Here is a 20,516-nt window from a genome sequence, read left to right on the forward strand (position 1 = left end):
CCAGCGAGGGGGGTCACCTCCACGCCCCTGAGGACCTTCTAGAACCAGGGGCGTGGGGCCACCGCCAGAGTGGAAGGCTGCCCACTTTTCCCCCGGGCCCCCAGGCTCCCTCCTCCGTGTGGACCTTGTCCACCCCTGACTGGCCCAGCCACTCATGCATTGTTTCCCCGAAACCCCAGGACGATAGCTCAGCACTCGACAGTGTCCCCCTCTGAGGGCCTCTGTCCATTTCAGGACGACCCACATGTACAGCGTGACCACTCTGCTCACGCCCACTCACCACGTCCTAGAGCCCCACCCCCAGCCCCATCCTTAGGGGCACAGCCAGCTCCGACCGCCCCGGGGACACCACCCTCTGCCCCTTCCCCAGGCCCTCCCTGTCACACGTACCACAGGGCCCTTCGTCCCGAGACCCTGCTCCCTCATCCCTCGGTCCCCTCAGGTAGCCTTCCACCCGCGTGTGTCCCAAGGTCCCAGATGCAGCAAGGCCCCTGGGACAATGGCCAGTTCTCTGCTCTCCCCGACCCCTCAGAAGCCAGCCCACGCCTGGCCCCACCACCACTGCCTAACGTCCAAGTGTCCATAGGCCTCGCGACCTCCAAGTCCAGGTTCTGCCTCTGGGATTCCGCCATGGGTCTGCCTGGGAAATGATGCACTTGGAGGAGCTCAGCATGGGATGCGGGACCTTGTCCTAGGCGCTCCCTCAGGATCCCACAGCTGCCCTGTGAGACACACACACAGGCACACACACAAACACGCATGCACGCACGCACGCACACACGCAGAGCGAGCCCTCAGCTATTGCAGAGATGGCCACGGTAGCTGTGCCTCGAGGCCGAGTGGAGTGTCTAGAACTCTCGGGGGTCCCCTCTGCAGAGGGCACAGCTCCATCCCCTCCGTGCCCTGAAGGGCTCCTCACGCTCCCATCAGGATCTCTCCAAGCTGCTGACCCGGAGAGGAAGGGGCCTGGGACAGGCGGGGACACTCAGACCTCCCTGCTGCCCCTCCTCTGCCTGGGCTTGGACGGCTCCCCCCTTCCCACGGGTGAAGGTGCAGGTGGGGAGAGGGCACCCCCCTCACCCTCCCAGACCCAGACCAGCCCCCGTGGCAGGGGCGGCCTGTGAGCCTCCAGCCACCTGCAGGTGGCCCTCAGCCGGGACATGGGTGGAGGGGCCTGGGACAGGAGGTTTATGTTTGAGGCTGTATCACTGTGCGATATGTTCGGTGAAGGGACCCATCGAACTGTCCTTGGTGAGTCTTTTACTTTCTACTTTCTCTCTGGGCAGGATTTGAAATTAAATAGATTTTTTTTTTTAATTTTCCTTTTTAACTCAGACTGGGATTGAATCTCTCTGGTGCATGCAATCCTCACTCTTTTGGACTTTTGACTCTTTTGGAATGCATTTGGGCACTGGTGAAATGCTACCGTTGACAGTCCTGCTATGCCTCTTGTCACCCTGGCCTTCTCCAGGAGAACTTCTCCCTTGGATTGTGAGCAATAGAGTCTTCATATTCCCTTGAGGGGTAGTTTCACTCTCACTGAGATCATGCCAGTGTATATTTTGGTGGAGACCTCTGGCATGTCCCTATACTTAGTGTTCTTGTGTGCCCCCTGCCAGCCCCCAGCCCCTTGCACCCACTCCCCTGCCTCCTCATGGTCCCCAGAGTCATGTCTGAGCTCCTTGCCTGCATTGGGGTCTATATGGTCTGCGACTGAGGCAAGCAAACCCCTCTCCAAGGGAGGGAAGTGTGAAACCAGTACAGAATGCCATCCTATATGAGGACACAGGGGAGGGACTAGGGGAGGGTCTTGGGGATGGAGCATCTTCAGGCAGACAGAAGCCTCTGGAAGGATGAGAGATCATGGCTGATGCCAGCAGCACTGGGGAGCACAGGGGGGCTGGTCGAGGTATGATGATGTATGAACCTGACGAGGCCAAACAGCGGGCCCAAAGCCCCCAAGATTAGGGCATTGAGACTCTGCCAATGGGATCCCATAAGGGTCTCTCCCTGTCCCACCCGGGTCCACCCCAACCCTTTCCCTGCACCAAACAACTGGTAATAAAATGTCCTTATTGCCATTCAGAAGTCATGCTAAGTTCCCTGGTGGTCTAATGGTTAGACCACCGCTGCCACCCAGGTTCAATTCCTGGTCTGGGATCTGAAATCCCACATCAATCTGTTGCACATTGTGGCCTCCCTTCCCCCCGCCAAAAAGAAAGAGTGCATGGAGCTCCCTGGTGGTTCAGGGTGTTAAGAATGTGGCATTGTAACTACTGTGTCTTGGGTCACTGTTGTGGCACGGGTTCTATCCTTGACCTGGGAACTTTCTCATGCTGCAAAACACAACCCCCGCCCCCCCCCAAATCATGTGGTCTGCTCATTTTTTCTCTTGTCTCTCATATTTATTTATTTAGGCCCACACCTATGGCATATTGATGTTCCCAGGCTAGGGGTTGAATTGGAGCTACAGCCGCTGGCCTAAGCCAGAGCCACAGCAACGTGGGATCTGAAACGCAATCTGCAACCTACACCACAGCTCACAGCAATGCCAGATCTTTAACCCACCGAGCAAGGCCAGGGATCGAACCCGCATCCTCATGAATCCTAGCTGGGTTCGTTAACCCCTGAGCCACAATGGGAACTCCTGTCTTTCACATTTAATTCACAACCTCTCCAGGATTCTGGGGGTGGGTGGGGAATCCTAGGCACCCACTGGGAAAGTAATCCAAGGGGAGAGGCTCACGGACTCTAGGGATCGGCAGAGGAGGGAAGGTATCTCCCAGGAAACTGGCCAGGACACATCGGTCCTCCGCCCTCCCCTTCCTTCCACTCCTCCTCCAGACAGGACTGTGCCCACCCCCTGCCACGTTCCTGGCCAGAACTGTCCATGGCTGGTGACCTTCACATGAGCCCTCCCTCCCTGCCTGCCCTAGTGGGACCCTCCATACCTCCCCCTGGACCCTGTTGTCCTTTCTTTCCAATGTGGCCCTGAGCATAACTGATGCCATCATGGGCTGGGCCGTACAGGCTCTCCTGTCCTTCTGCTGACCCACCCGGGACTGTGTTGTGCAGTGAGTCACTTCTCTGTCATCAGGGCTTTGTAGTTGATAGATAGTGTTTCATCATCATTAGGACCAGGTGGCCTCTATGCTCTGTTAGTCTCCAAACACTGATGAAAACCTTCGTTGGCATAGTCCCAGCTTCCTGTTGCCCATCCATAAATCTTGACTTAGGGATGCACATCCTGTCTCCAAGCAACCACCCCTCCCCTAGGCTAACTATAAAACTGTCCCAACGGTCCTTGTGTGGTGCAGAGTTCATGCTTCCAGATCATTTCTCTGCTAGATCCATATCTCACCTTGTAAGTCATCCTATAATAAACTGACCCATTGATTATCTGCTTCTGTTTTTTTCCACCTCAAAACAGCTTCTCAGTTCAGTTCGAATTTTTTTTTCCCTCCATCCACCCACACTTTCCTCAGCCTGGGAACCCTTGCCCCCAATCCCATGCCCTCCTCCCTCTCTGCCCAGCTCAGCACCTGCCCACCCTCACCCTTCCTGTCACTCCCTAGGACTGGACCATCCACTGGGGCCAGGACACTCCAGCAGCCTTGGCTTCATGGGCTCTGAAATCCATGGCCCATCTCTATTCCTCACCGGATGGCAGGTTCAGAGATGTGAAAGGTCTAGGAGGAAGCCAGGGAGGAAACTGTTGCATGAAAGTCCTGCCTGATGGTTCAGTACTTAAATAATATGAGCTCTGAGCTCCCCAGGAACCAAAGCATGGAGGGAGTATGTGCCTCAGAATCTCTATGAGATTCAGCAAAGCCTTTGCTAGAGGGAAAATAGTGGCTCAACCTTGAGGGCCAGCATCTTGTACCACAGTTAAAAGTGGGTATTTGTTTTACCTGAGGCCTCAGCATTAATGGGAACCGGGCGCTGACACAAACACAAGTGAGGCCCGGCAGCCTCAGAACACAGCAATGACCACAAGCTGGGACAGCTGCCCCTGAATGGGGAGTCCACCATGCTTCTGTCTCACCCTGGGGGAGGTAGTTCCATAGCAGTAGTCCCCTGATTTCGCCCCTCGGGAGTGCAGCCAGGCAAGCTCCCGCCTCTGGACCCAGGGTGGACCCTTGCTCCCCACTACCCTGCACATGCCAGACAGTCAAGACCACTCCCACCTCTGCCTGAGGCCCCCTTGGGTGTCCCAGGGCTCCCGAGCTGCCCTCTACTCATGGTTCTTCCACCTGGGTACAAAGAGGCGAGGGACACTTTCTCAGGTTTGCAGCTCAGAAAGGTACCTCCCTAGGGCTTGTCCACTGGGAGTCACCTCCCTTGCATCTCAATGTCAGTGGGGAAAACTGGTCCCATGGGGGGACTTAGTGCCACTGTGAGGCCCCCAAAGTCTGGGGCCTCTAGACACTATGATGATGAGGGATGTGGTGAAAAACCCCACCCCAGCCCTTCTTGCCGGGACCCTGGGCTGTGGCTCCCCCATTGCACTTGGGGTCAGAGGGGTGGGTGGTGGCTGTGGTCAGGCATGTTGCCCATGAGCTGGGGGCACCCTGGGTGACTTTCTCCTGTGGATCCTGAATTAGCAGCTATAACAAATTACCCAAACTCTGAGGCTTAAAACAACACACATTTATTCCTCTGGGTCCCAGGGTCAGAAGTCCAAAATGAGTCCTATAGGCTAAATTTGAGGTGTCTCTGGGTTGAGCTCCTCCTGGAAGCCTTTTCCAGCCTCTAGAGTCCCAAGTCCTTGGCTCTGGGCCCCTCCCTCAAGCTTCAAAGCCACGGAAGCTTCTAATCTCTCTCCCTTCCCCTCTGACCTCTGCTCCCATCCTCATACCCTGTCCCCTCACTCTGACCCTCCTGCCTCCCTCTTTCCCTTATAAAGACCCTGCATGGGGCCACGGAGATAATCCAGGGTAATCGCCCCTCTTCCAGCCCTTAACTCCATCCCATCTGCAAAATCCCTGTCACCCCATAATGGACCTACTGATGGTCTGGGGGTTAGGACGTGGACACCTTGGGGCCTTATTCATCTGATCACAACTCCAGTTCCCAGACCCCCAGACCCCCGGGCATTAGGGAAACTTCTCCCAGCTCCTCTCCCTCTGTGTCCTGCCCAGTCCTTGGGATGGGCCACTCCCGAGGGCCCTTCAGCTCAGGCTCCCCCTCCTTTCTCCCTGGCCTCTTGTGGCCCCATCTCCTCCTCCGCTCACGGGGAGAGAACTTTGATTTCAGCTTTGGCTCTGGGGCTTTGCTTCCTTCTGGCCATTGGCTAAAGGGCGGGTTTCTCCAGGTCTTACCTGTCAGTCATCAAACCGCCCTTGGAGGAAGACCCTGATATGATCCTTACCCTACAGATGGAGACTCGAGGCCCAGAGACCCTGAGTGACCTGCTCACATTCACAGAAGGGACTGAACCCCAGTCACCCACCCAACTCCAGGGCTCAGTGCTTTTTTTTTTTTTTTTTTTCTTTTTGCCTTTTCTAGGGCCTCTCCCACAGCATATGGAGATTTCCAGGCTAGGGGTCTAATTGGAGCTGTCGACACTGGCCTAAGCCAGAGCCACAGCAACAAGGGATCCAAGCCACTTCTGCAGCCTACACCACAGCTCACGGCAATGCCGGATCCTTAACCCACTGAGCAAAGCCAGGGATTGAACCTGCAACCTCATGTTTCCTAGTCAGATTCGTTAACCACTGAGCCATGACGGGAACTCCCAGGGCTCAGCTCTTGACTCCAGGTTCGCGGCTGCCCTCAGAGCAATGCAACCCTGGCTGGCCCCTCCTCATGCATCTGGCCTCCTCCCCAGAGAGCTCTGAGCCCACCTGGGCCTAGGTCCTCCTCCCTGGGACTCATGACCTAAGGGTACAGAGTTACTGGGGCTGATGAAGGGACCAATGGGGACAGGGGCCTCAAATCAGAGTGGCTATCTCTCTCATGTCCCTTCCTCTACTCAGGGTCCAAAATCAGGGTCAGGGCCCCAGGGGAGGGACTGAGAGGGCCTCTTTCTGAAGGCCCTGTCTCAGTGCAGGTTATGGGGGTCTGGGGGAGGGTCAATGCAGGGCTCAGCCTTCAGTGCCCCAAAGCCTAGAGAGTGAGTGCCCGGCAGGTGGCTTCCCAGGCCCAATCCCTTGACTGCCTGGGAATGCTCAGATGCAGGAACTGTCACAACACCTTCAGTCAGGGGCTCCTCTGGGAGGAAAAACACTCAGAACTGGGGGTCCAGGGAAGGGGGCCCAGTGCCAAGCATAGCAGGAGCTCAGGTGGCTGCAGATGGTGTGAACCCCAGGAGCAGGATGGCCAGCACTCCCCCCAGACCCTCCAGAGCCCCGGGTTGGCTGCCTTCTTCCCTGCCGACACCCCTGGTTCCACTTCTGCCCTTTCCCAACTAAAACCTTTAGGGCTCCCACTTTCTCCCAAATGTAAGACATCACCACGGCTCCCAGGGAGTGTCCAGAAGGGCATCTGGCTGAGATGTCCTGACATCTGGGAGCCTCAGGCCCCACAATGGACAGACGCCCTGCCAGGATGCCGCTGCTGGGCTGTTAGCTAGGTGGGGTGGAGATGGGGTACTTTGCCTCTCAGAGACCCCAGGGCCCGCCATGAAACCTCAGTGACACCCCATTTCCCTGAGTTCACGTACCTGTATCCTACTCCAGTCACCTTCCCCATGAACCCCTGGGAGCCCAGGATGATGCTGGGGCTGGAGCCACGACCAGCCCACGAGTGATCCAGCTCTGCCAATCAGCAGTCATTTCCCAAGTGTTCCAGCCCTGCCAGGTCCCACTATAGCAGTAATGGAGGCCCCAGACACCAGGCCAGCGGTCAGAGGGCTGGACCAGCACCAGCTTTCAAGCCTCTTGCATCTCAAGGTGAATGGCCAGTGCCCCTCCCCGTGGCCATCACAGGATCACAGATATGACCCTAGGGGAAGAAATATCCTGGGAGTAAGGAAGTGCCCATACTCAAGGATGGCCCCTCTGTGACCTAACCTGTCCCTGAGGATTGTACTTCCTGGCGTTAAAACAGTAGAACGCCTGCCTGTGAACCCCCACCAAGGGACTGCTTGGGGAGGCCCCCTAAACCAGAACACAGGCACTCCAGCAGGACCTCTGACCTCTGACCACCCTCAGCAAGTGAGCACCCCCCGCAGCTTCCAAGGCATCCCAGGGCTCACCACAGTGGCCCCTCCTGGCAGCCCCTCACCCAGGCCCAGACCCTCCAAGATGGCACATCGAAGCCAATCCACCTCCTTGTCATCCCTCCTGTCCCCACCCAGGACCCTTCTCAGATGACACCTTCGCTCCAGCCACTGGGCCCTCTCTCCTGCCCCTCTGACAGTTCTCCAGGGACTCCGCCTCCTCCTCTCTGTCTCTCCCTGCACTCCTAGTAACAAGCGACCTCCAGGAAGCCCAGTCCAATTATCCCCTCTGTGTCCTCCCCAGTCTCTGCCTCTGGGTGGATTTGAGCACCACGTCCTGTTCTCTTCGACCTGAAACTCATTGGCCCCAGTGTCCCCTCTCCTGGGCCCTCTTTTCTCTCCTCCCCTCTTCCGTGCCCCGTTTGTTTGGTGTTACAGGCAGGCCCCAGGGAGCCGTCCCTCCGGCTGCTCTTCCTTATCTGTCTCAGGAGCCAGAAACTGGCAGCATCTAAAAAGGGCTCCTGTTTCTTCATCTGCCCAGCCTCCTAGCCCAACCAGGGCTCTGGCCTCACTCCAGAGGGTGGGCTCCAAAGGGCAGGGGTTGCACCCTCTTAGTGCCTCAGAGGCTCAGCTGGGTGCAGGATGGGGGGGCCCTCAGGGAGCCCCTCAGTGACTGCTGATCAGTTACTGCAGGACTGTTCCCAGCTCTTCTCAATCATTGGAATGACAATACCTAGTTCTGCTCCATCATAGTGATGCAGGAAAAATGTTACTGAAATCCTGGTTCTTGTTTAGCAGTCGAAGAATGAACTCCGCGAACACACAGGCAGCAAGCAAGTGAAGCCTTTATTAAAGGAAAGCAGATAGCTCCTAGGGCTGCAGGGAGCGGGGAGAAGAGCTCCCCGCTCTCTATTGTCCTATAGGGCTTTTTATCCCTTAAAGGTGGGGGGATACAAAAAAAATAGAAGAAAAAGGGAATTCCTGCCAGGGCGCGGCAGAAACAAATCCAACTAGGAACCATGAGGTTGGGGGTTCGATTCCTGCCCTCTCTCAGTGGGTTAAGGATGCAGCATTGCCGTGAGCTATGATACAGGTCACAGATGCAGCTCAGATCTGGCATTGCTGTGACTGTGGTGTAGGCCGGCAGCTGGAGCTCTGATTAGACCCCTCACCTGGGAATCTCCACATGCTGCACGTGCGGCCCTAAAAAGACAAAAGACAAAAAAAAAAAAAATCAAAAAAAAGATAGGGGGTTACCAAGGTGGGGTCCAGAAAGATGTGGTTTTCTCCCATTGGCCTTGCCCAGTTACCTATATCAGTCCTTGTCCAACAGGGGTTTTAGGGGTGGAAATGCCCCATAAATTTTACGGTTTCTTTGCCCTTCTCTTCCTTTAGACTGAGTCACCATTGCTCTCATTCCTTTTCTGTCAGTTGAGGAGTGGGTTAGAGATTAAGGTCCATGTGGTGGAAGGTACACTTCTTATAGTAAACAAGGCCTATGGGGAATTACTCTCTGGAGCCCTTAAACCACAAATGTTAGTCCATGGCCACATCAAAGAATGCATCGAAGCCCATGCTCCTACACTGACTACCTGAGTTAGCATTCTGCCTCAACAGGACTGACCATTCCCAGCTCTGGGGCAGATATCCTCTCTCTGCCACAAGGGCAGTAACCCCCATGCTGTCTGAGGGTCACGCTTTACCCCCCCACCCCTGCCGTGACCCCCCAGACCACCCCAGGAGGTGGGCACTAATATCCCTCATTACCCCATAGATGAGGAAACAGAGGTTCCCCCAGGGTCCCATAGGTGCTCAGGGCCACATGCACCGTGGGCACCCAGGCCCCATCCCAAGGCCGCCCTCCCTCCTCAGGAAGCTGTGTTGCGCTGGGCCAGGAGGTGATGCACACAACCCCTCAGCCTCTGGTCGTGGGAGGCAGCCTCAAGCCTCTGGGTGGGGGGGCACCCGGGCTCCTAAATCCATACTGACTCCTGGGGGTGGGAGAAGGGGAGGGGGAGTTGTGGCCTCTGAGTCCACTAAGAAAATCAGGGTGGGCAATGCGGGCCCATTTCAAGGAGGAGAGAATTGAGGCTCTGACAGGAGGCCAGGGGTCCGGGGACCTGCCCAGGGTCATAGGCTGAACTGCTGGCTGACCTGCCCTGGCTTCTTTCCTTGGCTCCTCAGCCCTGCGTGATGTGACAGGTCATTCATTCACTCACTCGCTCATTCATTCAGCAAACCCTCAGTGAGCCCTGCTGGGGGCAGGTGCTAGGGGCAAGGAGACAGGACCTCCTGCCCTGGAACAGCTGAAGCACTGGGGGACAGGCAGTGGCAGGGAGGTGCGTGATCACCGCTGACCCCATTCCATCCTCCAGCCCCCAGGTCAGTTTCCACCCACCATTGACCCCACCATGTCCTCCATCCCCAAGGTCAGTTTCCCGCCCAAGGAGCATCTCCTCACACACTAGGGACAAAATTTCACAGCTGTCACTGGGCATCTCTCCACGCTCATCACAGCCCCTCTAGCAGCCTTGAAGTCCCTGTAGAGCCCTTCCCATTTCACAGAGGGGACAAGACTATGAGGGCCACACTGTGAGCCATAAGCCTTGAGCTGTGAGCTGGGACAGCCCCTGCAGGACTGGTGGCCTCAGGGCACTGGGTGGGGAGGGTGCACAGTGGGTGGGCCCCTTGTGGAATAGAGAGGAGTGTCAGGTCAGGGGAGGGGGCTTGGCCTGGTCCTGGCCTGCCTGGTGTGCAACCCTAGGCAGCCCCTCCTTCCCAGGCCTCCTTCTTCCTGGAGGCCAAGCCTCAGGAAGGTAATTGAGTCAGGTGGGGGAGGGGGGGTTGCGGCTTCCTTCACAGCAGAAAAGCAGAGCCCACAATAGTCTCCACTGAGACAGAGGGGCCCTGGGGGAGGGGAGGGGTGGGAGGTGACTGCTGAGCCCTGTGGGAGGGAGGGAGCAACTACTGAGCTGAGCTGGGTGACTCTCCCATCTGCCCCGCCCCCTGTGGGGCCAGCAGAGTCACCGAGAGAACATGACCCAGCCAGGCCTGGGCAGGGGGACACCCATGTCCTTTACCCCACAGGGTTCACTGAGCCTATCTGCCCCAAGCCTGTGTCTCCCTGGGACAGAGACCCTCACTACCAACCACAAAGGTCTAAACTCAAGTTCCCAACAGCCTTGAAAATACAGCTTCCAGGGGCCTCCGAGGAGCAGTCAGCTATCCACTGCCAGGCTCGCTGGCTCAGTGACACAGGACATATCCTGATGACGGTCCACCTGTCTCCAAGCAGGTTCTCCTCTGCTGATGGGGCAACGAGCTCCTCCTGTGGCTCCCTGGCTGGATGCGTGGGAGGTGGGGGCGGGGGGGCAGGCGATGTTCCCGGCCGCACACAAGGAGCACTCCCACCAGCATCCGAAGACGGGGGCCCGGTCTTTCCCCAAAACACTGCTTGCGGGAGACTTTGTGATGTTTCCAGGGGCCATGCTCCCTTCGGGCAGCTTGGGGGACCTCTGCTTCTATGTGGTCACCTGCAGGGACTCCCCCTGGGCCTTGGGGACAAACAAAGTGATGAGAGGGAGGGTTAGTGGGTCGGGGCAGGGCCAGTCTTTGGACCGGTTTATCTGAAAAGCCAGTTGGTCACCGGGAACCACAGCAAATCTAAACCCATTTGGCCAGGCATCTCCCAGGGACAGTCTCCCCCAGGATGCCGGGCCCAGGGGGGCTCCAGGGGTGACCTGCCTCCTGGATTTGCTCCCAGTTCGTGCCTCTGTCCAAGCATGATTTTTAATAGTGCCCCTTCCACTTCCAGAAATGTCCAAGTGTGGGCAATAAATTCTGGTCATCTGAGCTCAGTGTAACTGTTTGCTGAATGACACTTACTGTAACAGGTTAAAATGGGAGGCCCAAGGCCATGCAGAGCCATCGAAGGCTCTGTGGGTCCAGCCCTGATAGAGGCATCAGGATGGGGGCTGTGGCCTCACCAGGGGCCACATCCAGGAGGTCACCATGGGGTTCCTGGTCTCCGTGGGCCTCGACTGGAGCCCCTGGTGTGAGCTCACCCCATGCCAGCCTGTGAGAGGCCTGGATGTGGGCCTGACATCATTTCCCACCCAGTGACAGCACTGCATGTAATGGGGCCTCTGGGCAGCCTTTTTCCCAGGGGAAACTGGCAGGAATCAGGACCACCAGGACAGGGGTCAGGGGAGAGGCGATGCTGGGCACCAGAGCCTGGACCACCCTCGGGTCCTCAGCGATGGGCAACCCCCGCCACCCAGGGCCCCGCCTTCCTGGGGAGACGTCGGGGTTTCTAGGCCATCCTGGGAGGAGGGTGGGAGCCTCAGTTAGACCCAAGCTGGCTCGCCCCCCGTGCCCCGTCCAAGAGAGGGTCTTGGAGGGAAGGGGGACCCCAGCCTGGCGAGCCCATCCTCGGGGTCTCTGGTCAGACAGGGGCTTCAGCTGAGCTCCAGGGTAGACCAAGGCCCTGCGTGGATGAGGCCAGTGTGGTCACTGCCCAGAGCAAAGCCACCTCTCAGCAGCCCTTTCCTGAGCACCTTCTGTGTGAGGGGGCATCAGCAGTGGCAACACAGGCATGCTGGGAACTCAGGGCTAGAGACAGGGGACCAGCCTATGGAGAGTGGGTAGTGTCCTGCAGGGCAGGCTTGTGCCCTGGAGAAAACAAACCGGGGTGAGGGCCGGGGACGCTGGCCGGGTCTCACAGGGGTGACGGCTGAGCACAGAGGTGGCCAGGGGCTGAGACAGTCCCGACTCTGGGTTGGTGGCTGGGGGCCTGTGTCCCCTCTATGCCTCTGGGTTGGTGATAATGGAAACTTACTCCCTGGAGAGACAGGACCAATGGTCAGATGGAAAATGAATGTTTGCTTGTCACTTGGTTGACTGTTGTTGCCATTAGCATTGGGCTTCTCGGGCCCAGGCAGCCTCAGACCAGCACTGCTGGGCTCCCCACAGGCCCCACACCCTCAGCCCTGTGCAGCTGGCCTGGCGAAACCAAGAGGCCCTGATGCCCAAAATAGCCGGGAAACCCCAACTAGCCCAGCCCTGGCAGCAGGTGCCTCCCATTTGCCTGGGCTGGGGAGGGGTGGCTCTGGTTCTGGAAGTTTCTGCCAGTCCAGCTGGAGAAGGGACCTGTATCCCAGCACCCAGGCCACCCAAGCCCCTGCACCAGGGCCTGGGCCAGGCAGAGTTGACATCAATCAATTGTCAGAAGCGGCATCTTCTTCTCCAGAATCTTGTGTTTGTGCAGATCGTACCCCCCCCACCTCAGGCCCCCAGGAACCTTTCTAAGCCCCAGGCCCAGAGCTGCGGGTGACGGTGGACACAGCCAGACACTTGGAGCCCAGAGGAGCCCAGACATGGGACATGGGACATGGGACACGGGACACTGTGGATCACACCTCACCTGCTGCCCCCACACCTAGGACTCTTCGGGGGGGGGGATTGGAGGGGGAGAGAAATGGGGACCCTCACAATCCCTGCCCTGGGAGCCCCAGGTCTGGAGTAATACTGAGGAGCCTAGAAGCGCACCTATTCCCCTACAAGGCCTTGCAGGGTCCTTCTCCAGTGGACAGGACCTCAGACCATCAGTCACTCATCCATCTGTTCACACATGTGTCTGTCCATCAGTCTGTTCACCCACTCACTCACCCATCACCCTTTCATCTGTCCATCCAACCAGTAAGCCTCTGTGAGGCCTCCTGCTAGTGTGAGGCTCTCAGCTCCTTGTGCCCCAGGCAAGACAGGACTGGCCCAGTCAAGGCCAAAGTCAGACCTGGAGAGTGCCTGCCTCACCATGGAAAGAGGAGGGTTTCGGACATGGGGTACCCCAATCCCTGCCCAGTCTTCCCGGCTGGGCTGAGATGCTGAGGGCAAAGACAGGGCAAGAGGTGTGATAGATGGGCCAGCAGGATGAGGCCTGATGCCCCCTGCCCTGTGGGTGACAAGACTTCCAAACTCTCCACCCCAACATCCCCTAGGCCTCCTTGATGCACCCTCCAGGCTGACCCTCCCATTTTCTCCTCCTCTCCTCCCTGTCCTTCTCCACTGAGAGAGGTGTCCAGGCCATTCCAGGGCTCCAAAGTCCCAAGGGGAGTAGAGATGGGGGACCAATGCACCCAGCCACAGTTTCCTGAGTTCACCCCCAAAAGAACAAAAATCCCTTCCACCAGTGGGACTTCACCATCTTATTCTCAAGGGACACTGCCAGTAGGTCCCCCAGCCCAGGGAAGCCAGGAGCCAGGCCTGCAAGGCCATGGCCACAGCACCATGTCACTTGACACATGAGGTATGCAGTGGCCAGTGAACAAGGGCCCCCACTCGTGAGCCCAGGGGAGTGTGGCTTTCATCCCAGCCATGATCAATCAGCCCATCAACCACTGTTCACCTTCACAGTGAACACCATTCCCCGTGGGTTCAGGTCAGGTCGGGGGTGAAGCTCAGTCAGGGAGACTTGGTCCTGCCCAGCCTGGGGCTCATGGCACCAACAAGATGCTACCCTACCAACAAATATCACCGGAGAAGACAAGGACAGGGGGCTCCTGGGGTCCTGACAGGGTCACCAAAGGGGGTTCTGGGGCAGCAGCAACTCCAGCCGCCTCAGAACAGGGCCTGGAAGCTATACCCTCAGGGCAGAGGGGGAGAGACAAAGGGCCTCTTGGTGGGTCAGCAGGAGCAGAGGCTCAGAGGTGGGGGTTGCAGCCCCCCCTTCAGCAGGCCAACACAGTGAAGCAGCTGACCCCTCCACCTTGGAGACCCCAGACTCCTGTCTCCCATGCCACCTTGGTTTTTAAGGTAATTTTTATTTTATATCAGAGTATGGTTGACTTACAATGTTGTGTTGGTTTCAGGTGTACAGCAGAGTGATTCACTTCTACATAGACTCATTATCTATTCTTTCTCAGATTCTTTTCCCATATAGGTTATTACAGAATATTGAGTAGGTCCCTGCTGATTACCCATTTTTATAATTGTATATGTTAGTCCCAAACTCCTAATTTATCCCTCCCCAGACTATGATTCTTTATATCTCTATCTGTTTCCTAATCTGTCTCCTCTAAGTCACCCTAGGAGAGCAGAGGGGTCACGTCTGTCCTGTCCTGGCCCAGCCGCCTCTCTCCACCCAGGAATCCCTTGCATTTGGTGCCAAGGGCCCGGCCCTGCCCTAAAGAGAAAGGAGAATGGGATGTGGACAGGACACCGAGCAGAGAGGGACAAGAAGAGGACGCCAGGTTAGGGAGGTCTCCAGGGTGGATGGCGGTCTGTCCGCAGGCAGGATGAGGCAGGAAGGGTGTGGATGCACTGGGTGAGGCTGGCGCATGGGCTGGAGTGTCCTGAGCCCTGGGAGGCCTCAGCCCTGGATCAGATCTGTGATTCCAAAGGGCCACTGCATCCAGAGACCGTTGAGTGGCCCATTGTCCTGAACCATTTATAGAACACAGGACAAGCGGTACCTGACTAAGCTGCTCACAGATTCCATGAGGCTGATGCCAGGGTTGTCACCCCATCTCACAGGCAGGGAAACTGATGCATATACTGCAGAGCCAGGCAGAGGCCCTCCCAGTGCCCCCTCCCAGCCTGTGGCCCCCCTCCAGTGGCTGGACACTGAGGCCACACTGGGGCACCCTGTGGAGAGCTGGCCAGGCCAGAGAAGCCCATGTGGCGACCTCCCTCCATCACTCCAGCCCTGACCTGCCAGGGAGCAGAAAGGAGGCCCAGGGTGGACCCGGTGGCCACCTGCCACCCCATGGCTGGGAGAAGGGAGGGCCTGGCCAAAGGGCCTGGGAAGCCTGTGGTGGGACCCCAGACCCCAGGGTGGACAGGGAGGGTCCCACACCCACAGCCATTTGCTTCCCTCTGTGGGCTCAGTGTCCTCATCTCATCTGTGGGGAGGGGGCTGATAATGAATCTCCCCCATTGGGGTGGGCTTGGGGATTAAAGGGCCAGTGTCTGTGATGTGCCTGGACCATAGTGACCCTCACCCTCCCCAGCCATTGCTGTCACCTCCCGGGCTCTTGCCCAGGCCTGCCTGACATGTTGTGTGACCCTGGGCAAGATGATCCCCCTTTCTGGGCCCCAGACTTCCTCTCTGCTCCAGAAGTGCTTCCTGGGGAAACCTGTGGGCTGGATCCTATAGGAAACCTCTCCAATTCCTGGATGCACAGAGGGGCAGGGAAGCCCTGGGCCTGGAGGGGCAGGGAGGCTCAAGGTGGGAGCAGGCTAGGGGCCAGTCCAGGGCAAGGAGGTGGGTGGTAGGGTGGCCCTGCCTGCAGCTGGCCACCCCTGGGAATCCCCAAGCTAAAGTTAACCCTGCGCTGGCTGAAACCAGAACTCTGGGTGACAAAATGGAGAAGTAAGGGGAAGAGAAACTGAGCTCGTGGTCAGTGGGGCGTGGAACTGGTGACAAACAGGGCCAGGTGTGGCCCGGGGTGGGGTCAGAGCAGTTTCAGGGCCGTAGTCGGATGTTTGTGCAGCTCACAGGTGGGGGTAGCAGAACTCTCGCCCCATCCCCCACCCCACCCCCACCCCCGCCCCCACCCCCGCAGCCCCCTCCCAGCCAGGCCTGGGCCTGATGCTGCCCCATGGCTGCCTCCTCACATCCTCCCTGAGCTCCATGATGTGCCCTAGAGTCCTGGAGTCCCAGCCCCAAGGGATCTCAGAATGAGTGGCTGCTCTCGTTGCAAGCAGGCCCCCAGGGAGGGGGTGACCAGGGTCACAGAGCCTGTCAGCACAGGAGGGAGGGGTTTTGGAGGCCCAGCCCCAGGCCCCTCCTGCAGCAGACCGAGCAGAAGGGTGGGGGGGGGGGGCCCACGCAGGAACCCCGACTTCCCAAGACCCTGTGATTTTGAGAGTCCCCTGGGAGACACAGGGGATTCACCCCCCTTTGACCCAGCAGCCCTGCTCATGGGAGTTCATCACCCGCCCAGGGCACAGAGGGGCGGAGGTCAGCCCTGTGTTTCCAACAACGATGTGTTCAGAAAGGCTAAAGTCCACATGGCCTTGCAGACATACCGTGGACAGATTCCACAGCAGAGGACCGGGCAGGAGGTGGGGTGGGGGGGGACACAGGCAGGTGACAAGAAGAGGTCTCCTCTGAGCGCATCCTTGTGAAAAGGCCATGACTGCGTGCAGGTTAAAGTCTGGAAGATACACACCAACACACGGACTGGCATCCTCCCCGTCATCAAGATCAGATGTTTGTTTACTTTCTTCTTTATGTTCCTCTGTGCCTTTTGATTGGTCAAAGAACATGGACTACTTTTATTGTCAGAAAACAAAATGGTAAACTGATTTAAGACCAACGACCCTCTAAAAATGGTGTGCTAGAAGGTCCAAAGAGCATTGTGAAAATAACATTATCCCCAGGGGGTCACAAGGCAAGACCTGCCACATGCAAGCCTGTGTCTCTGTATCTGCACCCAAATCCATGTCCACATCTCTTACGTGGGGCTGCCTGCGAGGGGGACTTATAGGTAATGATGGTTTTCATCTGGTACATTTGACTTTGCTGATTTTTTTTTTTACAATGATTACGTATATATTGGGTAATTATGAAGAACAGAAGTTTTATTTCACTTAAGTAAGGATATTCATTCCAAGTCATTCCACTTTCAACGACTATTTATTGGGAGTTCCCATTGTGGCTCCGTGGGATAAGAAACTGACTAGTATCCATGAGGATGCAGGTTCAATCCCTGGGTTAAGGATCCAGCGTGTGAGCTGTGGTATAGGTCACAGATGCGGCTCTGATCTGGCGTTGTTGTGGCTGCAGTGGAGGCTGGCAGCTGCCGCTCTGATTCGACCCCTAGCCTGGGAATTTCCATACATCGAGGATGTAACCCTAGAAAGACAACAAAATAAAATAAAATAAAATAAAATAAAATAAAATAAAATAAAATAAAATAAAATAAAATAAAATAAAATAAAATAAAATAAAATAAAATATAAAAATAAATAAAATAAAATAGCAACTATTTATTGTTTGATTGCTACCCTCCATGACAGGACGGAAGCAGGTTGGGGATTACATTGATGGGAAGATAAGGAACTGTCCCTCTTGGACAGATGGATTTTTACCTCCTGACCAAATCCACACTCTCCCAGCTCCAGCTCCACACCCAAGCAGGAAGTTTCCTGAGCCTCTACAAACAGTTAAAAAGATAAAGACAAAAGTTTAAGCAATTTCTACAAAGAGCAACACGAAATTTCCTACAAAAAAAACTGAGCGGCATGGGACAGAGTCCAGGATCAGCAGAGTTGGGGTGGAAAGCGGCGCTGTCTGAAGCAAACCAGAATAGACCTCAAGCGTTTTTACCTGTTCTTTGGATAGGAAGGATTATGTGGTAGAGCACGGTCTGTGTAGGTGGGATGACCTAAGGTGACAAACTTCTCTGCCACTTAGGTGACAATTTATCTTGGCAATTAATCTCTCTCCCCATGTTCTGATCTAGTAAATGCTGATGAGATTAGAGGCCACCTCACGTCTCCATATTGAGGAATGCATGACAGAATGTACCTAAGTCCCTTAGCAGAATGCCTGGTCCAGTGAATGGAAGAAAGAGGTTAGAAATTATTTTGAAGACTCATTCTTCACTACATCGAGTTTGTTCATTCCAATTATATTTATAGGAACTATAGGAGCTTGTATATATGTTTTTTTTTATTTATTTATTTATTGCTTTTTAGGGCCAAACCCATGGCATATAGAAGTCCCCAAGGCTAGGGGTCTAATCGGAGCTACAGCTGCCAGCCTACATCACAGCCACAGCAACTTGGCAGCTGAGCCACGTCTGCAACCTACATCACAGCTCATGGCAATGCCGGATCCTTAACCCACTGAACGAGGCCAGGGATCCAATTTGCATCCTCACGGATACTAGTCATATTTGTTTCCACTGCATCACAATGGGAACTCCCTTGAACTCTCTTTTTAAACTCTCCACTTAGGGTCATTGCCAGCTATCAGTTCTGTAAGTGACACAGGACAGATGTCATACCTCAGCAGTTCACTCCTCACTTTCTCCACAGAAAAATTCAAGTACCCAATTCAGTGAGTGACCCAAAGCCCCAAATGGCAGGAACCCACCAGCCATTTCTCCAGCCTGCCTGCCTCCTGCCTCAGCTCCCCCTTGAGAATCATTGACAAAGGAAGAGGTGCAGCCTCCTTCCTGGGTCTGTAGACTTTGTGTCTCACCCCCAGCCTAGTGCCTGGCAACCTCAAAGTTCTCAGTAAACAAACTGAATGAGGGAGGAGGGAAGGAAGGAAGATATGGATGGGTGGTTAAGTGGATGAGTGGGTGGATTGGTGGATGCAGGGGTGGTGGGCAGTTGGGTGAGTAGACGGACAGGGATATAGGTGGGTGATTGATGGGTATGTAGGTGGATGAGTGGGTGAATGGTTAGAAGGATGGATGGATGGATGGTGGATGGGTAGATGAGTGGGTGGACTGGGTGGATTTGTGGGTTCACGAGGAGGTTAATAGTTGGATGGGTGGTTAGAAGGATGGATGGATGATTGATGGACAGGTAGATGGGTGGATTGGTGGGTTCAGGGGTAGGTTAGTAGTTTGATGGGTGGATGGATGGATAGTTGGGTAGATCCTAATCATGAGAAACAGAACCTTGGTTCCCGACAGTTCTGAGGAAAGGGACTGAACCCAACACTCGTGTTCCAATCCAAGCTCTGATCATGACTGTTTGATGTTTGGCCATTTCCTTAAAACCTCTAAGCCTTGTCCCTTCACAGGCAAAGAGGTGAGTTAGGGTTAGGGTTAAGGCAGGTGTTAACCCCTACCCTATCCACCACACAAACTGCAGGAAGAACACTTAAAGGACACGGGCATGAAGATGCTTTAGAAACCTGAGAGGCTTCTCGGGTGCTCTTGGCATTGGAAGCAACTTGCAGGGCACCCGGCTGATCACCTCCTGGATAACAGCTGTGGGAAGAGCCTGAGCTTGAGGCCCAGACAGACCTGGGTTCCAGTCCTGGCTCTACCACTTACCAAATGTGCGACCTTGAGCAGGTGACTGTCTCCATGGTCTCCCTGTCATGTGGAGGTGATGACAGTGGCACCTACCCCTCAGGGCTTTGAGAAGATTCTGGGGGATAATTCAGGAAAGCACTCAGCACAGCACCCAGCAAGGGTGGATGATGACTCTGAGGTCAACCATTTGGGGGTCACAAAGAAGAAGCCCCATTCCCCCCACTTCTCCACCTCAGGGTATCCTGGAAACCTGGAGGTGTTTCAGAACATCTCACTCAGGGCTTCCAGAAACTCTGATGTGTATCTGTGAAAATGTGCATTATGGGGAGAGGTCCAGGGCTTTGTGCTGAAAAGAGCCCATGACTCACAGAAGGCTTACCACACTGATCTAATCTAAGACCTTTGTTAAGGAAACAGAGACTCAAGGCCCATCTAAGACCACTCGGGGGTCAGGGGACAGCAAAGCACACAGGCATTCAGTCCAGCATGAGACCCTCCCTGCCCAGGAGCCGGGGCCTGCCTTAGAACACAAACCCTGAGATAAGATTACCAGCAGCATGCAGCCACCAGGCAGAGGCTGCCGGAGTGGGGAATGGCAGGAGGACCACAGGAGCCACTGTTTGGATTGAGCAGTAGGATTGCAGGGGACTTTCAACTTTCTTTTTAAATTTGTCTGTCAAGGTTGTCATGAGAGGGCTTTAACAAGAAATTAAAGTCAAGGGAGAAAGAGGTAGTGGCTGGTGGCAAAACATCTCCCCCACACTCCCAAGGGACCTGTAGTTCATGAGCCTGTGCTAAAAACAATCAACCCAAGGAGAGGCCCAAAGAGGGGAAGAAAGTTAATCAAACACGAGTATGACTGGATGGGATAATCCAGGGAGGGAACTGCAGGGCCTGGGACAGATCTGTGTCCCATCTCAGAGCTATCTTAGCAGAGAGGTGCAGGGGCCTCCAGGGCCACCAAAGTCCAGGCTCAGCCGGAGGCAATGGGGTGTCGATGAGCTACAGGACACAGGTGTCAGCCCAGCGTCAGAGAGAATCACCTTGTTTGTTTTCCAAGTTCCTCTTAAAATAGAGTTAATTGGTCTTGGCCTTCCGGTTTACAATAACAACTGCACCCTGTAAACAACGTGAAGAGTACAGAACAACAAATGGGGGAAAACATATTTCACCCGAAAGAGCCACCGCTCATATTTTGATGGATTTCCTTCTAGTTTAATCCTGTTTTAATTGTAAACTGTTAAAACCAACATAAATAAAGAAAATGCATCTGTAAAGTTTAAAAAGTCATAATAACTCTGGTGATGGTTGCAAAACACTGTGAATGTTCATTTCGAAATCATGAACTCTACGTG

The sequence above is a fragment of the Phacochoerus africanus genome, chromosome 15 (assembly GCF_016906955.1).
Source record: "Phacochoerus africanus isolate WHEZ1 chromosome 15, ROS_Pafr_v1, whole genome shotgun sequence".
In the NCBI taxonomy this organism is placed as follows: Eukaryota; Metazoa; Chordata; class Mammalia; order Artiodactyla; family Suidae; genus Phacochoerus; species Phacochoerus africanus.